Below are 16491 nucleotides of genomic sequence, written 5' to 3'. Positions count from 1 at the left end.
GTATTTGGAAACCGATTGTTTAGCTGACTTTGATAAATGCTTTTAGTTTTGTTTTTGCACATGTGCATGCACTCATGCGTACATGAGTGCTTGTGCATGGGTGGGCAAGCAAGTGTGTTGCCAGAATAGAAAAAGACGTCAATATTACTAGCTGATTTATATTTTAACTGGTGGCTCATAGCACACCATTATTGAACACAACTCAACGAAATAACTAAACTAGGTTAGTCTAGCATTTTCAGTTAAATGCAAAGGCCTAATCATTAAATGCAACCAACATCCTTATTGAAATTCTAGTACAATCTCATGGCAAAAAAAAAGAAAAACCAACAAACACAAACGTAACTAGTGTTTATGAAATAGAATATCATTGTCTTATCGTAACAATATTTCATCTTCAGACAACGTTTACTTGGTTTTTGACAAATGAAGAAACAATCTATTAGTCAAGAGTTGTCCTTGGGGAAACATGAATGAAAACACTACTCTGTTTCTGGTCTCATTACAATTGTGATAAAGTTGAACATTTCTTTCCCCTCTCCTTCCTAACTTAAATTTTGCTGTATCCCCAACATTCACACCCAGAGCTCAGGAACAAACTTAACCCCAGCAGCCCCCGCCCAAAGTCTGATATCCCTTCCAACTTGCCCTCTTCATCTCTAAAGTTTGTTTCCAACCCAGCTTCCTGCTTTGGCTCTACTCTGCAGCATCCCATTCCAGGTAGAAGTTTGTGGAGCAATCTTCTCCCTACCTTAAAACAGCTATTCTCCAGCCTAAAGCAGTGTATCTTGTTTCTCTCTGCTTTCTTTTCTCCAATTTTTTAATTAGAAAAATTTCACAAAACATAATGTTTATCATCTTAAAATGTACAATTCAGTGGGTTTTAGTATATTCACAGCAATGTGAAACCATAGCCACTGTCTAATTCCAGAACATTTTCATCACCTTCAAAGAAACTTGGACCCATTAAACAGGTACTCCTCAATCCCCCTCCCCACATCCCTTCTCCCTCCCTACCTTCTTCAGCCAATTAATAGCTTGTCTTCTCAGAACCATGAATCCCAGTGTAGTAAATGCACATCTAGCTTCTGTAACTTGATGTTTTCACATTTGTCTTATAGGCATATGTTGGACATGCCTTGTCCTGGGCAACCTGGTAGTATGTTTGAGTCACCTTGCCTTGGCTCCCCGCCTCCCCCATCACCCCTCCCCACCCTTTGGGAGGAGTCCTCCTCCCATGAGTTTACTTTTCAATGTAAACCAGCCAATCCAGACTTTACACTTCTAGCCACCTATCTTGTTGGGCTCTTACATTTCTGGCCACTATCCACCTGCCCCAACCATTCCAAGGACAGTATTAGAAAATTAGGGACAACCTCTATACCCCAGAGCCCACGGAAATGATTCAAACTGGCCAATTCTAGGTCTGCTTCTTTGCTTTTCCCATTCCCTCCCATAAAAACCACAATAGAGGCTCTTGTCTGTAATTCCCTACTCTGTCTTGTGACCTACCCTGGTGCTTCCCCATGTGGCCCCTATGGCATGGAGTGGCACCCACCTGAATCTATCTTTTCAATGGCAATTGTCTCCTGATCTGTTGGTCTTATCATACCTCAAAATCGCAAATACACTATACTCTAAAACACTCTGTTGCCATCTCTCTTGCTGGCCTCACTGAACACAAAGTCAGGAAACAAGGTACTAGCGTATGCTCTGCCACAGAGCAGCTGTGTGATCTTAGAGATGTCTGTTAATCTCTCAGGTCCATTTGTTTATCTGTCAAGTGATGAGCACTTCTTAACATTTTATAACACATATCCCACTTTTGGAAACAGAAGAATCTTACGCCTCTATTCCCCTCCTCTGCATATTTGTCTTCACACTCAAGAAGTGGTACCTCCACACTTCCCCAATAAAAAGATCTTTCCTTTCTACATTATTAAATAGCTACTTTTGCTTTTTGAAGTAAAAAAGTTATACTATTTACTATACTTTTTTAAAACTCTGCACCCTGTCTTGTAAATCATTGGAATAGGTGCTTCTAATTTCTCTCCAAATTCTGAAATTCTATTCAGAACATATTCAAAAATATTACTTGAACTGTTACACATGAGCATTCATTTACTCATCCATTCAAATATTTATTGGTTAAATACTGGGTACACAAAAAAGAAAGGCATAGGAATAACTGGTATTGAAGTGTTCTGGATCCAGATTGAGAAGTAACTATGTTCTCTTTTATTTGTAGGTTTAATGTAGGAATGCTCCCAAGGATAGATTACATTTTAACATGGCACACATTTTTTCCTTTGTTTGTTTTTGGAGGTGACAGAGAAGCTACCTACTTATGGTCCTGAAATTGGGCCAAATAATGCACTTTAGTAGCATCTTATTGGGTAAGAAAATTTGTGAACCAGATATATCCTCCTAAACGCATGCCTTTTTCACCAAGTAGATTGGAGCTGGAAAATAGGTTTCACATTCAGAAACAACTGTGATCAATCAGCTGTGGCTGCCAAGAACACATCTTTATGACTTGTGAAGCCATGTTCAGGCTCAGAGAGATACTGTAGCCACTGATTAGTAATGCCAGCCATGAAAGTGGTTTCAGGAAGTGGTGATGTGAGAACCAAGGGTGGTGTTTTTGTCACCCTTGAGCTAGATTTTCAACAGCAGAGAAAGTTTGCTCACGCTCCTTACTGCTCAGAAACACTAGTAGAGACTGGGTATGAGAAAAAGTGGAAAGCTATGGTGATGTTAGACATTGCTAGGGCAGGATCCTTCTCGCACATTAAATTTGTTGGGAGATGTCAACTTTCGGGGGGCAGGAGAGATCTGAACTTAGCAAGTTAACACATAACTCATAGCCAACCGCCCCCCAAAAAAGTTAAGAAAAGTATCATTATAACTATCCTTTTCTACAGTGAATCATAGCATTTGTGCTAGTTTTATTTCTTGTATAATTTTCAATTTTGAACAATATGTATATGTATAACACTCCATAGTCAGCAGTTTCTCATCTCAAACTAGATATGATTAAAGAAAAAGTTCATCTGACAATGAAAGAAATAAATATTCAATACTATTATCCAGTCTTTTATACTAATCCCAATAAACAGATAAAATCTGCCTGCAGGTTTCACTAACCAAAGTAAGATATACATCCCATGTTTTTTGCTTCCCACTGTTACAAAAGAACAACTACATCTCATTAGCTTTGTTTAGGAAACATACAAAATCCTTAGATACCTTTTAAATTCAAATTCAGCTATTCTTATTCAAGCTACAAAGGGAATTTAATTTGTTTTTGCTTAAGCAGAGAAAACCTCATTAATTTAGATTATCTGAGTAGTAAGGCTAGTAGGGAATAGTGAAAATTCTGAATTAATATCATTCAAGAAAAGGATGAAGAGGAGCAGCAGGAAAAAGAGAAGGAAGAGGAGGAGAAAAAAACTCCTTTCTTCTAACTGCAGCGTATAATATATGTGTCCACATAGCTAAGCTGTTATTACAAAAGATCCTATACACACACACACACACACACACAGGGGAGCTTGTTAAGTATTAACTCACATGATCACAAGGTTTCACAATAGGCCGTCTGCAGGCTGAGGAGCAAGGAGAGCCAGTTCGAGTTCCAAAACTGAAGAACTTGGAGCCCAATGTTTGAGGGCAGGAAGCACCCCACATGGGAGAAAGATGTAGGCTGGGAGGCTAGGCCAGTCTCTCTTTCACACTTTTCCGCCTGCTTATATTCTAGCTGCACTGGCAGCTGATTAGATTGTGCCCTCCAGATTAAGGGTGGGTTTGCCTTTCCCAGCCCACTGACTCAAATGTGAATCTCCTTTGGCAACACCCTCACAGACACACCCAGGATCAATGCTTTGCATCCTTTAATCTAATCAAGTTGACACTCAGTATTAACCATTTCAAGTCCACCCTTTGTTAACTTGAACCCAGACACGTCTCCTAAGATCGTACGTAATCTTCAAATAAAGACAATAATGAGGTCATAATTACCCCTAACATAATACAACTATCCTTCATACAACAGCAAATGCACCAATACCCTACTCAAATATTGTTACATAAAGTTAACAATACTTAAATGCTTATATAAAGTCAATAAATCTTATGTCACATGATAAAGGAGAAAGGAAATAAAATGAAGGTATTTTCTTAGTGCGAGTGTATACTTGCCCAAACACGTTTTTAGCAAAAGGAGGAGGAAATACTCATGACAATTATCGTCCTCGTTTCTAGAGATGGTCACGTAGTGGTAGCTGGTATTAATGATCACCTTCTTCTAATACACATTCTGTATTCCCTTTGCCTTCAGCAAGCATCTCAGTAGGTCGTGATTTTTTTCCTGGTGGAGTGACCCAAACCTTCATTCCTGAAGGGTCTGGGTCATTTGTAGTCCTGCCTGGATTGGGCTGTTGTAGTTTCCCATTGGCCTTAATCAGAGGACATGGTAATACTAAGAGATGCCCAGTGGATCTCCTGTATTCCGTTCATACTCTTCCTTACCTCCATTGTGGGGTAGTAGACTGATTTCATCTTGATAGCCTGGGTCAATCACCCCAGCCAACACTATAGCTCCCTTCTTAGCCTGTTGACTTAAAGGTAGGGAGGGCTCAAAGTGTTCAGGTGGCAACCTTAATTTCCAGTTTAATACAAATGTTGTTTTGTCTGCTGGTGGCAGCATTCCTCCCTCTGGAACTAAGACCTCTAGGCCGGCAGAATATAATGTCGCGGAAACAGGAAGGAAAAATTTTGCTAGTGGATCACTAGGGGTGATGGTGAGTGGTGCCATTTCCACTTCCACCCCTTGATTCCTGGACCCGTGAATTCTGGCTATGGGAGAAACAGTGCTATACATTGGGCGCTGATTCATAGCATACACAGCCTTCTGGAGAACTTTGCCGCAGCCTTGCAAAGTATTGTCACCTCGTTGACACTGTAATTGTTACTTCAAAAGGCCATTTCATTGATCTATCAATCCAGCTGCTTCAGGATGATGGTAAGGCCAGTGAATTCCATGAGTATGAGCCCACTGCCACACTCCTTTAGCTGTAAAGTGAGTGCCTTGGTCAGAGGCAATGCTGTATGGAATACCATGATGGTGGATAAGGCATTCCATGAGCACATGGATGGTAGTCTTGGCAGAAGCACTGCGTGTAGGATACACCAACCCATATCTGGAGTAAGTGTCTATTCCAGTGAGGACAAACCTCTGCCCTTTCAATGATGGAAGAGGTCCAATATAATCAATCTGCCACCAGGTACCTGGTTGATCACCGCAAGTAATGGTGCCATATCCATGGCTCAGGGTTGGTCTGTGCTGCTGGCAAATTGGGCACTCAGCAGTGGCCATAATCAGGTCAGCCTTGGTGAGTGGAAGCCCATGTTGCTGAGCCCATGTGTAACCTCCATCCCTGCCACCATGGCCTCTTTGTTCATGGGCCCATTGGGCGGTGACAGGGGTGGCTGGGGAAAGAGGCTAGTGGTGTCCACAGAATCCTATCCACCTGATTATTAAAATTCTCCTCTGCTGATATCACCTGTTGGTGAGCACTCAAATGGGATACAAATATCTTCCCAGTTTTTAACCACTCAGAAAGGTCCATCCACATACCTCCTCCCCAAATTTCTTTGTCAGCAATTTTCTAATCATTCTTCTTCCAAGTCCTTGACCATCCAGCCAAACCATTGGCTACAGCCCATGAATCAATATATAATAGCACATCTGGCCATTTCACCTTCCATGCAAAATGCACAACCAGGTGAACTGCTCAAAGTTCTGCCCACTGGGAAGATTTCCCTTCACCACTGTGCTACAGGGATATCCTAGAAAGGGGCTGTAGTGCTACAGCTGTCCACTTTCGGGTGGTTCCTGCATATAGTGCAGAACCACCTGTGAACCAGGCTCTAGTCTTCTCTTCCTCTGTCAACTGATCATGGAGAACTCACCATGAGGTCATTGGTGCAGGCTGGGAAAGAGAAGGCAGGGTGGCAGGAGTGGAGACCATGGGCATTTGAACCCCTTCCCCATGTAACTTACTTGTGCCTTCAGGACCTGCTCAAACCCAATTATATATCTACCACTTCCATTTGATGATGGAATGCTGCTGTGCATGGCCCACTTTATGGTTAGATAGATCAGAAAGCACCCAGATCATGATAAGCAGTTCAGGTTGCATGGTGACTTGATGATCCATAGTCAAACATTCAGTTTCCACAAAAGCCCAGTAACAGGCCAAGAGCTGTCTCTCAAAAGGAGAGTAGTTATCTGCAGAAGATGGGAGGGCCTTGCTCCAAAATCCTGGAGGCATCCACTATGATATACCTAGGGGGCCTGCGAAAGGCTCCAAAGAGCACCCTGTCTGCCACTGACACCTCAGGCACCATTGTTTCTGCTGTGTCATGTGTCCCAAGTGGCAGAGCAGCTTACACAGCAGCCTGAACCTGTTGCAGAGCCTTCTTCTATTCTGGACCCCACTCAAAACTGGCAGTCTTTCGGGTCACTCGATAAATGGGCAAGAGTAACAAACCCAAATGAGGAATGTGTTACCTCCAAAATCCAAATAGGCCCACTAGGTATTGTGCCTCTTTCTTGGCTGTAGGAGGGGCCAAATGCAGCAACTTATCCTTCACCTTAGAAGGGATATCTCAACAGCCCCCATACCACTAGTCCCCTGGAAATTTTGCTGAGGTAGAAGGTCCCTGAATTTTAGTTGGATTTACTTCCCATCCTCTGGCACACAAATGTCTCACCAATAAGTCCAGTGTGTTTGCTACTTCTTGCTCACTGGATCCAATCAGCATAATGTCATCAATGTAATGGACCAGTGTGATATCTTGCAGAAGTGAAAAGCGATCAAGTTCTCTCCGAATAAGATTATGACACAAAGGAGAAGAGTAGAGATACCCCTAAGGTAGGACAGTAAAGGTATATTGCTGGACTTACCAGCTGAAGGCAGACTGCTTCTGGTGGGCCTTATGGACAGGAATGGAGAAAAAGGCATTTTCCAAGTCAATGGCTCCATACCAGGTACCATGAGTTGTGTTAATTCACTCAAGCAATGAAGCCACATCTAGTACAGCAGTTCCAACTGGAGTCATCACTTGGTTAAGGTTATGACAATCCACTGTCATTCTCCAAGATCCAGCTGTCTTCTGCAGAGGCCAAATGGGATAGTTGAACAGGGATGTGGTGGGAATCACCACCCCTGCATCTTTCAAGTCCTTGATGGTGGCACTAATCCCTGCAATCCCTCCAGGGTACAATATTGTTACTCATTTACTATCTTTTGAGGTAGAGCCAGCTCTGATGGCTTCCATTTGGTCTTTCCCACCATAATAACCCTCACCCTATCAGTCAGGGAGCCAATGTGGGGGTTCTGCCAGCTGCTAAGTATGTCTATGCCAACTCTGCATTCTGGCACTGGGGAAATGACCACAGGAAGAGTCCGGGGACCCACTGGACCCACTGGACCCACTGTAAGTTGGACCTGAGCTAAAATATCATTAATTACCTGACCTCCATAAACCCTACTTTAACTGGAGGACCACAGTGATGTTTTGGGTCCTTTGGAATCCAAGAGCCAGTGTCCAGCAGTCCCCTAAATGTCTGATCATTTCCCTTTCCCCAGTGCACAGTTAACCTGGAAAAAGGCCAGAGGTCTCCATGGGGAAGTATGGGAGAAATATTCACTGCATAAATTGTTGGTAATGTAGTGGGGTCCTTCCTCAAGGGGACCTGGCCTCCCCTTCATTCAAGGGGTTCTGGGTCTGTAAACTGGCTCAAGTCTGGGAATTGACTGAGGGGCCATGAGTCTGTTTTCATAATTCAAATTAGTCTTTTGTGCATTTGACCTAGAAGTTTTCTGCTTGTATAAATTAAGTAGGAATGCAGTAGGCTTACTATCAATTTCACTTGTAGGAACACTGTGATTAATTAGCCAATGCCAGAGCTCTACAGGAGTCAGACTATTCTGATTGCTGCTTTGCCTCTGCTGTCCATTATGGTAGCTATACCCACCTTGCCTTTGACAGTTGAGTGCCACCACTTGGCCTCTGCCACCTCAGTATACAATTATCCCCATTGTATTTAAATTTTGTAGTTGAGTGACTGTGGTTCCCACTGTTGGATCTGACATACAGAGAAGAGCAATTACAAGGCTCTTCAAAGATGCAGGTGCTGCCCTCACAAATCTATTTCACAAGGCATTGGTCAAGGGTATATCTTCTGGACCCTCCCAGCTGGGATGAGTAGGTCTAAAGCAACTAATCCACTCCACCATCCCAATCTCCCTAAGCCTTTGGATCCCTTCATCTACATTAAACCAAGGGAGATCAGGCATTTCCCGTTCACTCACAGCTAATTTCATATTTCAGCTAACCAAGCAAATAAATGATTAGAACATTTTTAACTCCCCAAGCTGCAATATTAAATGCAGAGTCCCTACTTAGTGGGCCCAAATCAATAAATTCAGCCTGATCCAGCTCTATGTTCCTTCCACCATTATCCCACACTGTTAATATCCATTCCCATGCCTGTTCTCCAGATTTCTGTTTATATAAATTAGAAAACTCAAGCAGGTATTTTCAAGTGTAGCACACCTCCTCATGGGTCACACTCTCAACCTCACCTCTAGGGGCCCACCAGGACTTTAGTCTAGTTACAGATCTAGAAGCAAACAGGGGTGTTGGGGGTGGCTCTTGAGGAGAATCAACATTATCTTGCCTGGCAACTGCCTCAGGGGTGGCCATTGCTCTTGCTTCACGCAGCACAGGGTTTATCTCCTCAGACAAAGTTAGAAAGGTTCCTGGCAGCATGGTTTGGGGAGGGAATGTTGCCACTACTGGGGATGGGGAAGCTGTTTCTTCTGGCCAAAAGGGTTCATCAGAGTTTACAAACTCAGTGTCCCTAGCGTCATCAGGGTCCTCCCACACATCCCCATTCCAAGTTGCAGGGTCCCATTCTTTTCCAATCAATGCTCTCACTTCAACAGCAGACACCTGGTAAAGCTGTACATGCACCTTTTTTTGTTGGTCAACCACTTATATGATAAGAGCTTGTGTCTGTTTTTCTACAATTTCAGCTGTTTCTCTACGGAAGATAAGACTTTCACTCAGGGCAATCTTAGCAGATTTGAGGCTCAGTATCTGCTTCTGAAGCCGGGACATAGAATCCCTGAGTTCATCATTTTCTTTCATCACTTTGCTCACTGAATGTAGGAGCAACCAACCAGCTTCATTATGTTCCTTGGTTCTCTATATATGGTCAAAGTTATTATGTATAGAGTCACTAAACTCTTTGCCTCTCACTAGCGATGAATCAGGAATGTCAAATGCATTTATTTTGCATAATGCTCTAAATGGTTAATGCCAAGGACTATCAGTGGTGTTCTCCATACTATTAGAGGTAGAGTCCTTAGCATTTTGGGGTCTAATCATATTAAGCAGCCAACTCCAGAAACCCCAAAACTGACTAAAGAACTCCATCCTTAATATTCTGTTCCTTTACAATCACTCCTGGTACCAAAATCTGTATTAATCAGGGTTATCTAGAGACAGAACTAAAGGAAAATATATATATATATGAACTAATGGAATATATATATATTCACTCACACAATCACGAGGTCCCATAATAGGCCATCTGCAGGCTGAGGAGCAAGGAGAGCCAGTCTGAGTTCCAAAACTGAAGAACTTGGTGTTCGATGTTCAAGGACAGGAAGCATCCAGCACAGGAGAAAGATGTAGGCTGGGAGTCTAGGCTGGTCTCTCTTTTTCACATTTTTCTGCCTGCTTATATTCTAGCCGTGCTGGCAGCTGATTAGATTGTGCCCACCAGATTAACGGTGGGTCTGCCTTCCCCAGCCCACTGACTCAATTGTTAATCTCCTTTGGAAACACCCTCATAGACACACTCAAGATCCATACTTCGTATCCTTCAATCCAATAAAGTTGATACTCAGTATTAACCATCACACAGGTCTTAAATAAGACAACCATTTCTTTTTTTTTCTACACAGCATTCCGGAGATGCAAGATGAAGCAGCTCCACCATATCCAACATAGGACCTTTATCTCTGGTCCAAGGAAGCTATTTCAGCTCTCACTCTTTCCTAGACAGTAGGAAGAAATGGAGGACTGCTCACATCCCATTATGCAGCATTTAATGATAGGGTCACACCTACTTATAACAGAGGCTGGGAACTATGGAACCCAGCAATACGGCTATGTGCTGACCTACAATTCAGGGCATTCTATTGCTAAAATGAAGAAGAGAAAACAGTTATCAGGGGACATTAGACTGCCACAGTCCAGGGGTTGAGAAAAGATAGCCTGCAGGCCAAATCTGGCCTGCCACCTGTTTTTGAACAGTCTGTGAGTTAAGAGTGGCTTTTACAGATAAGCATTTACAATCAGTTTGAGGCTAGGGGACAGGAACTTTGAACCGCAATTAATCAAAATGTTATTTTTCTCCCAAAAGAATTCCATTTTTCTTCATAGTAGAGTTGTATTACAAGAATGATATTCAATTATTATTAAACTTAGCATTTCATCAATGAAAAACTTATAGAAATTTGTTTTCTCTCTTGTTACATAAGCACCAATACTATATATTTAATTTTGCCTTTTGGCTCGAAAAGCCTAAAGTATTTATTTCCTGGCCCTTTACAGAAAAGTTTGCTGACTCTGTCATCATCTGAGTTGGACTAACCTAACAGAATTTCTACGAAGTGTTGAAAGAATGGCTTACAAGTGGCTTAACAAAATGAAATCTCATGACCCTAACGAGTCCAACCTGTGTTTCTAATTATAGAAAAACTTATTTAACTACGTCACAGATCCAGCAACTTCTAATTAGCTGAAGTCCAGTGGAAAAAACAGGCAACTAGGTGAGGAAAAGATTTCTTCATAGCCAAAATCAAAGCACTAAAGCTTATGCATTGCAGCACAGGCAGCAGAATGCCCAGATATTTACACGAGGCACATTTACCTTATACAAGACACAATTCTGTTAACTATTAAAGACTTAACTGGATTAGCAATTCTCTCAAGCCCACAGCAGAGCTGGAGCAGTAAATCTGAAGGGGTTTGGGGGGAAAGAAGATGGAGTGAAAGTGCTGCTCTCTAGGGCCTCTTCATATAGGGACCAAAACCTTCATTACATCTCTGAAGCCTCCAAGAACACCATTGCGTTAGAGCTCAAAGTAATAATAATCTTAAAGGTGGGTGGAGGAGCCAAGATGGCCGAATAGGAACAGCTCCGGTTTACAGCTCCCAGCGTGAGCAACACAGAAGACAGGTGATTTCTGCATTTCCATCTGAGGTACCGGGTTCATCTCACTAGGGAGTGCCAGACAGTGGGCGCAGGCCAGTGGGTGCGCGCACCGTGCGCGAGCCGAAGCAGGGCGAGGCATTGCCTCACCTGGGAAGCGCAAGGGGTCAGGGAGTTCCCTTTCCGAGTCAAAGAAAGGGGTGACGGACGCACCTGGAAAATCGGGTCACTCCCACCCGAATATTGCGCTTTTCAGACCGGCTTAAAAAACGGCGCACCACGAGACTATATCCCACACCTGGCTCGGAGGGTCCTACGCCCACGGAGTCTCGCTGATTGCTAGCACAGCAGTCTGAGATCAAACTGCAAGGCGGCAGCGAGGCTGGGGGAGGGGCGCCCGCCATTGCCCAGGCTTGCTTAGGTAAACAAAGCAGCCGGGAAGCTCGAACTGGGTGGAGCCCACCACAGCTCAAGGAGGCCTGCCTGCCTCTGTAGGCTCCACCTCTGGGGGCAGGGCACAGACAAACAAAAAGACAGCAGTAACCTCTGCAGACTTAAATGTCCCTGTCTGACAGCTTTGAAGAGAGCAGTGGTTCTCCCAGCACGCAGCTGGAGATCTGAGAACGGGCAGACTGCCTCCTCAAGTGGGTCCCTGACCCCTGACCCCCGAGCAGCCTAACTGGGAGGCACCCCCCAGCAGGGGCACACTGACACCTCACAGGGCAGGGTATTCCAACAGACCTGCAGCTGAGGGTCCTGTCTGTTAGAAGGAAAACTAACAAACAGAAAGGACATCCGCACTGAAAACCCATCTGTACATCACCATCAACAAAGACCAAAAGTAGATAAAACCACAAAGATGGGGAAAAAACAGAACAGAAAAACAGGAAACTCTAAAATGCAGAGCGCCTCTTCTCCTCCAAAGGAACGCAGTTCCTCACCAGCAACGGAACAAAGCTGGATGGAGAATGATTTTGACGAGCTGAGAGAAGAAGGCTTCAGACGATCAAATTACTCTGAGCTACGGGAGGACATTCAAACCAAAGGCAAAGAAGTTGAAAACTTTGAAAAAAATTTAGAAGAATGTATAACTAGAATAACCAATACAGAGAAGTGCTTAAAGGAGCTGATGGAGCTGAAAACCAAGGCTCGAGAACTACGTGAATAATGCAGAAGCCTCAGGAGCCGATGCGATCAACTGGAAGAAAGGGTATCAGCAATGGAAGATGAAATGAATGAAATGAAGCGAGAATGGAAGTCTAGAGAAAAAAGAATAAAAAGAAACGAGCAAAGCCTCCAAGAAATATGGGACTATGTGAAAAGACCAAATCTACGTCTGACTGGTGTACCTGAAAGTGATGCGGAGAATGAAACCAAGTTGGAAAACACTCTGCAGGATATTATCCAGGAGAACTTCCCCAATCTAGCAAGGCAGGCCAACGTTCAGATTCAGGAAATACAGAGAACTCCACAAAGATACTCCTCGAGAAGAGCAACTCCAAGACACATAATTGTCAGATTCACCAAAGTTGAAATGAAGGAAAAAATGTTAAGGGCAGCCAGACAGAAAGGTCGGGTTACCCTCAAAGGGAAGCCCATCAGACTAACAGCTGATCTCTCGGCAGAAACCCTACAAGCCAGAAGAGAGTGGGGGCCAATATTCAACATTCTTAAAGAAAAGAATTTTCAACCCAGAATTTCATATCCAGCCAAACTAAGCTTCATAAGTGAAGGAGAAATAAAATACTTTACAGACAAGCAAATGCTGACCGATTTTGTCACCACCAGGCCTGCCCTAAAAGAGCTCCTGAAGGAAGCGCTAAACATGGAAAGGAACAACCGGTACCAGCCGCTGCAAAATCATGCCAAAATGTAAAGACCATCAAGACTAGGAAGAAACTGCATCAACTAACGAGCAAAATAACCAGCTAACATCACAATGACAGGATCAAATTCACACATAACAATATTTAACTTTAAATGTAAATGGACTAAATTCTCCAATTAAAAGACACAGACTGGCAAGTTGGATAAAGAGTCAAGACCCATCAGTGTGCTGTATTCAGGAAAGCCATCTCATGTGCAGAGACACACATAGGCTCAAAATAAAAGGATGGAGGAAGATCTACCAAGCAAATGGAAAACAAAAAAAGGCAGGGGTTGCAATCCTAGTCTCTGATAAAACAGACTTTAAACCAACAAAGATCAAAAGAGACAAAGAAGGCCATTACATAATGGTAAAGGGATCAATTCAACAAGAGGAGCTAACTATCCTAAATATATATGCACCCAATACAGGAGCACCCAGATTCATAAAGCAAGTCCTGAGTGACCTACAAAGAGACTTAGACTCACACACATTAATAATGGGAGACTTTAACACCCCACTGTCAACATTAGACAGATCAACGAGACAGAAAGTCAACAAGGATACCCAGGAATTGAACTCAGCTCTGCACCAAGTGGACCTAATAGACATCTACAGAACTCTCCACCCCAAATCAACAGAATATACATTTTTTTCAGCACCACACCACACCTATTCCAAAATTGACCACATAGTTGGAAGTAAAGCTCTCCTCAGCAAATGTAAAAGAACAGAAATTATAACAAACTATCTCTCAGACCACAGTGCAATCAAACTAGAACTCAGGATTAAGAATCTCACTCAAAGCCGCTCAACTACATGGAAACTGAACAACCTGCTCCTGAATGACTACTGGGTACATAACGAAATGAAGGCAGAAATAAAGATGTTCTTTGAAACCAACGAGAACAAAGACACAACATACCAGAATTTCTGGGACGCATTCAAAGCAGTGTGTAGAGGGAAATTTATAGCACTAAATGCCCACAAGAGAAAGCAGGAAAGATCCAAAATTGACACCCTAACATCACAATTAAAAGAACTAGAAAAGCAAGAGCAAACACATTCAAAAGCTAGCAGAAGGCAAGAACTAACTAAAATCAGAGCAGAACTGAAGGAAATAGAGACACAAAAAACCCTTCAAAAAATCAATGAATCCAGGAGCTGGTTTTTTGAAAGGATCAACAAAATTGATAGACCGCTAGCAAGACTAATAAAGAAAAAAAGAGAGAAGAATCAAATAGACACAATAAAAAATGATAAAGGGGATATCACCACCGATCCCACAGAAATACAAACTACCATCAGAGAATACTACAAACAACTCTACGCAAATAAACTAGAAAATCTAGAAGAAATGGATACATTCCTCGACACATACACTCTCCCAAGACTAAACCAGGAAGAAGTTGAATCTCTGAATAGACCAATAACAGGAGCTGAAATTGTGGCAATAATCAATAGTTTACCAACCAAAAAGAGTCCAGGACCAGATGGATTCACAGCCGAATTCTACCAGAGGTACAAGGAGGAACTGGTACCATTCCTTCTGAAACTATTCCAATCAATAGAAAAAGAGGGAATCCTCCCTAACTCATTTTATGAGGCCAGCATCATTCTGATACCAAAGCCGGGCAGAGACACAACCAAAAAAGAGAATTTTAGACCAATATCCTTGATGAACATTGATGCAAAAATCCTCAATAAAATACTGGCAAACCGAATCCAGCAGCACATCAAAAAGCTTATCCACCATGATCAAGTGGGCTTCATCCCTGGGATGCAAGGCTGGTTCAATATACGCAAATCAATAAATGTAATCCAGCATATAAACAGAGCCAAAGACAAAAACCACATGATTATCTCAATAGATGCAGAAAAAGCCTTTGACAAAATTCAACAACCCTTCATGCTAAAAACTCTCAATAAATTAGGTATTGACGGGACGTATTTCAAAATAATAAGAGCTATCTATGAAAAACCCACAGCCAATATCATACTGAATGGGCAAAAACTGGAAGCATTCCCTTTGAAAACTGGCACAAGACAGGGATGCCCTCTCTCACCACTCCTATTCAACATAGTGTTGGAAGTTCTGGCCAGGGCAATCAGGCAGGAGAAGGAAATAAAGGGTATTCAATTAGGAAAAGAGGAAGTCAAATTGTCCCTGTTTGCAGACGACATGATTGTATATCTAGAAAACCCCATCGTCTCAGCCCAAAATCTCCTTAAGCTGATAAGCAACTTCAGCAAAGTCTCAGGATACAAAATCAATGTACAAAAATCACAAGCATTCCTATACACCAACAACAGACAAACAGAGAGCCAAATCATGAGTGAACTCCCATTCACAATTGCTTCAAAGAGAATAAAATACCTAGGAATCCAACTTACAAGGGATGTGAAGCACCTCTTCAAGGAGAACTACAAACCACTGCTCAAGGAAATAAAAGAGGATACAAACAAATGGAAGAACATTCCATGCTCATGGGTAGGAAGAATCAATATCGTGAAAATGGCCATACTGCCCAAGGTAATTTACAGATTCAATGCCATCCCCATCAAGCTACCAATGACTTTCTTCACAGAATTGGAAAAAACTACTTTAAAGTTCATATGGAACCAAAAGAGAGCCCGCATCGCCAAGTCAATCCTAAGCCAAAAGAACAAAGCTGGAGGCATCACACTACCTGACTTCAAACTATACTACAAGGCTACAGTAACCAAAACAGCATGGTACTGGTACCAAAACAGAAATATAGATCAATGGAACAGAACAGAGCCCTCAGAAATAATGCCGCTTACCTACAACTATCTGATCTTTGACAAACCTGAGAAAAACAAGCAATGGGGAAAGGATTCCCTATTTAATAAATGGTGCTGGGAAAACTGGCTAGCCATATGTAGAAAGCTGAAACTGGATCCCTTCCTTACACCTTATACAAAAATCAATTCAAGATGGATTAAAGATTTAAACATTAGACCTAAAACCATAAAAACCCTAGAAGAAAACCTAGGCATTACCATTCAGGACATAGGCGTGGGCAAGGACTTCATGTCCAAAACACCAAAAGCAATGGCAACAAAAGCCAAAATTGACAAATGGGATCTAATTAAACTAAAGAGCTTCTGCACAGCAAAAGAAACTACCATCAGAGTGAATAGGCAACCTACAACATGGGAGAAAATTTTCGCAACCTACTCATCTGACAAAGGGCTAATATCCAGAATCTACAGTGAACTCAAACAAATTTACAAGAAAAAAACAAACAACCCCATCAAAAAGTGGGCGAAGGACATGAACAGACACTTCTCAAAAGAAGACATT

Source organism: Pan troglodytes, chromosome 2, assembly GCF_028858775.2.
Source record: "Pan troglodytes isolate AG18354 chromosome 2, NHGRI_mPanTro3-v2.0_pri, whole genome shotgun sequence".
Lineage (NCBI taxonomy): Eukaryota > Metazoa > Chordata > Mammalia > Primates > Hominidae > Pan > Pan troglodytes.
The sequence above is the reverse complement of the archived record's forward strand: the minus strand, read 5'-3'. Positions refer to the sequence as shown.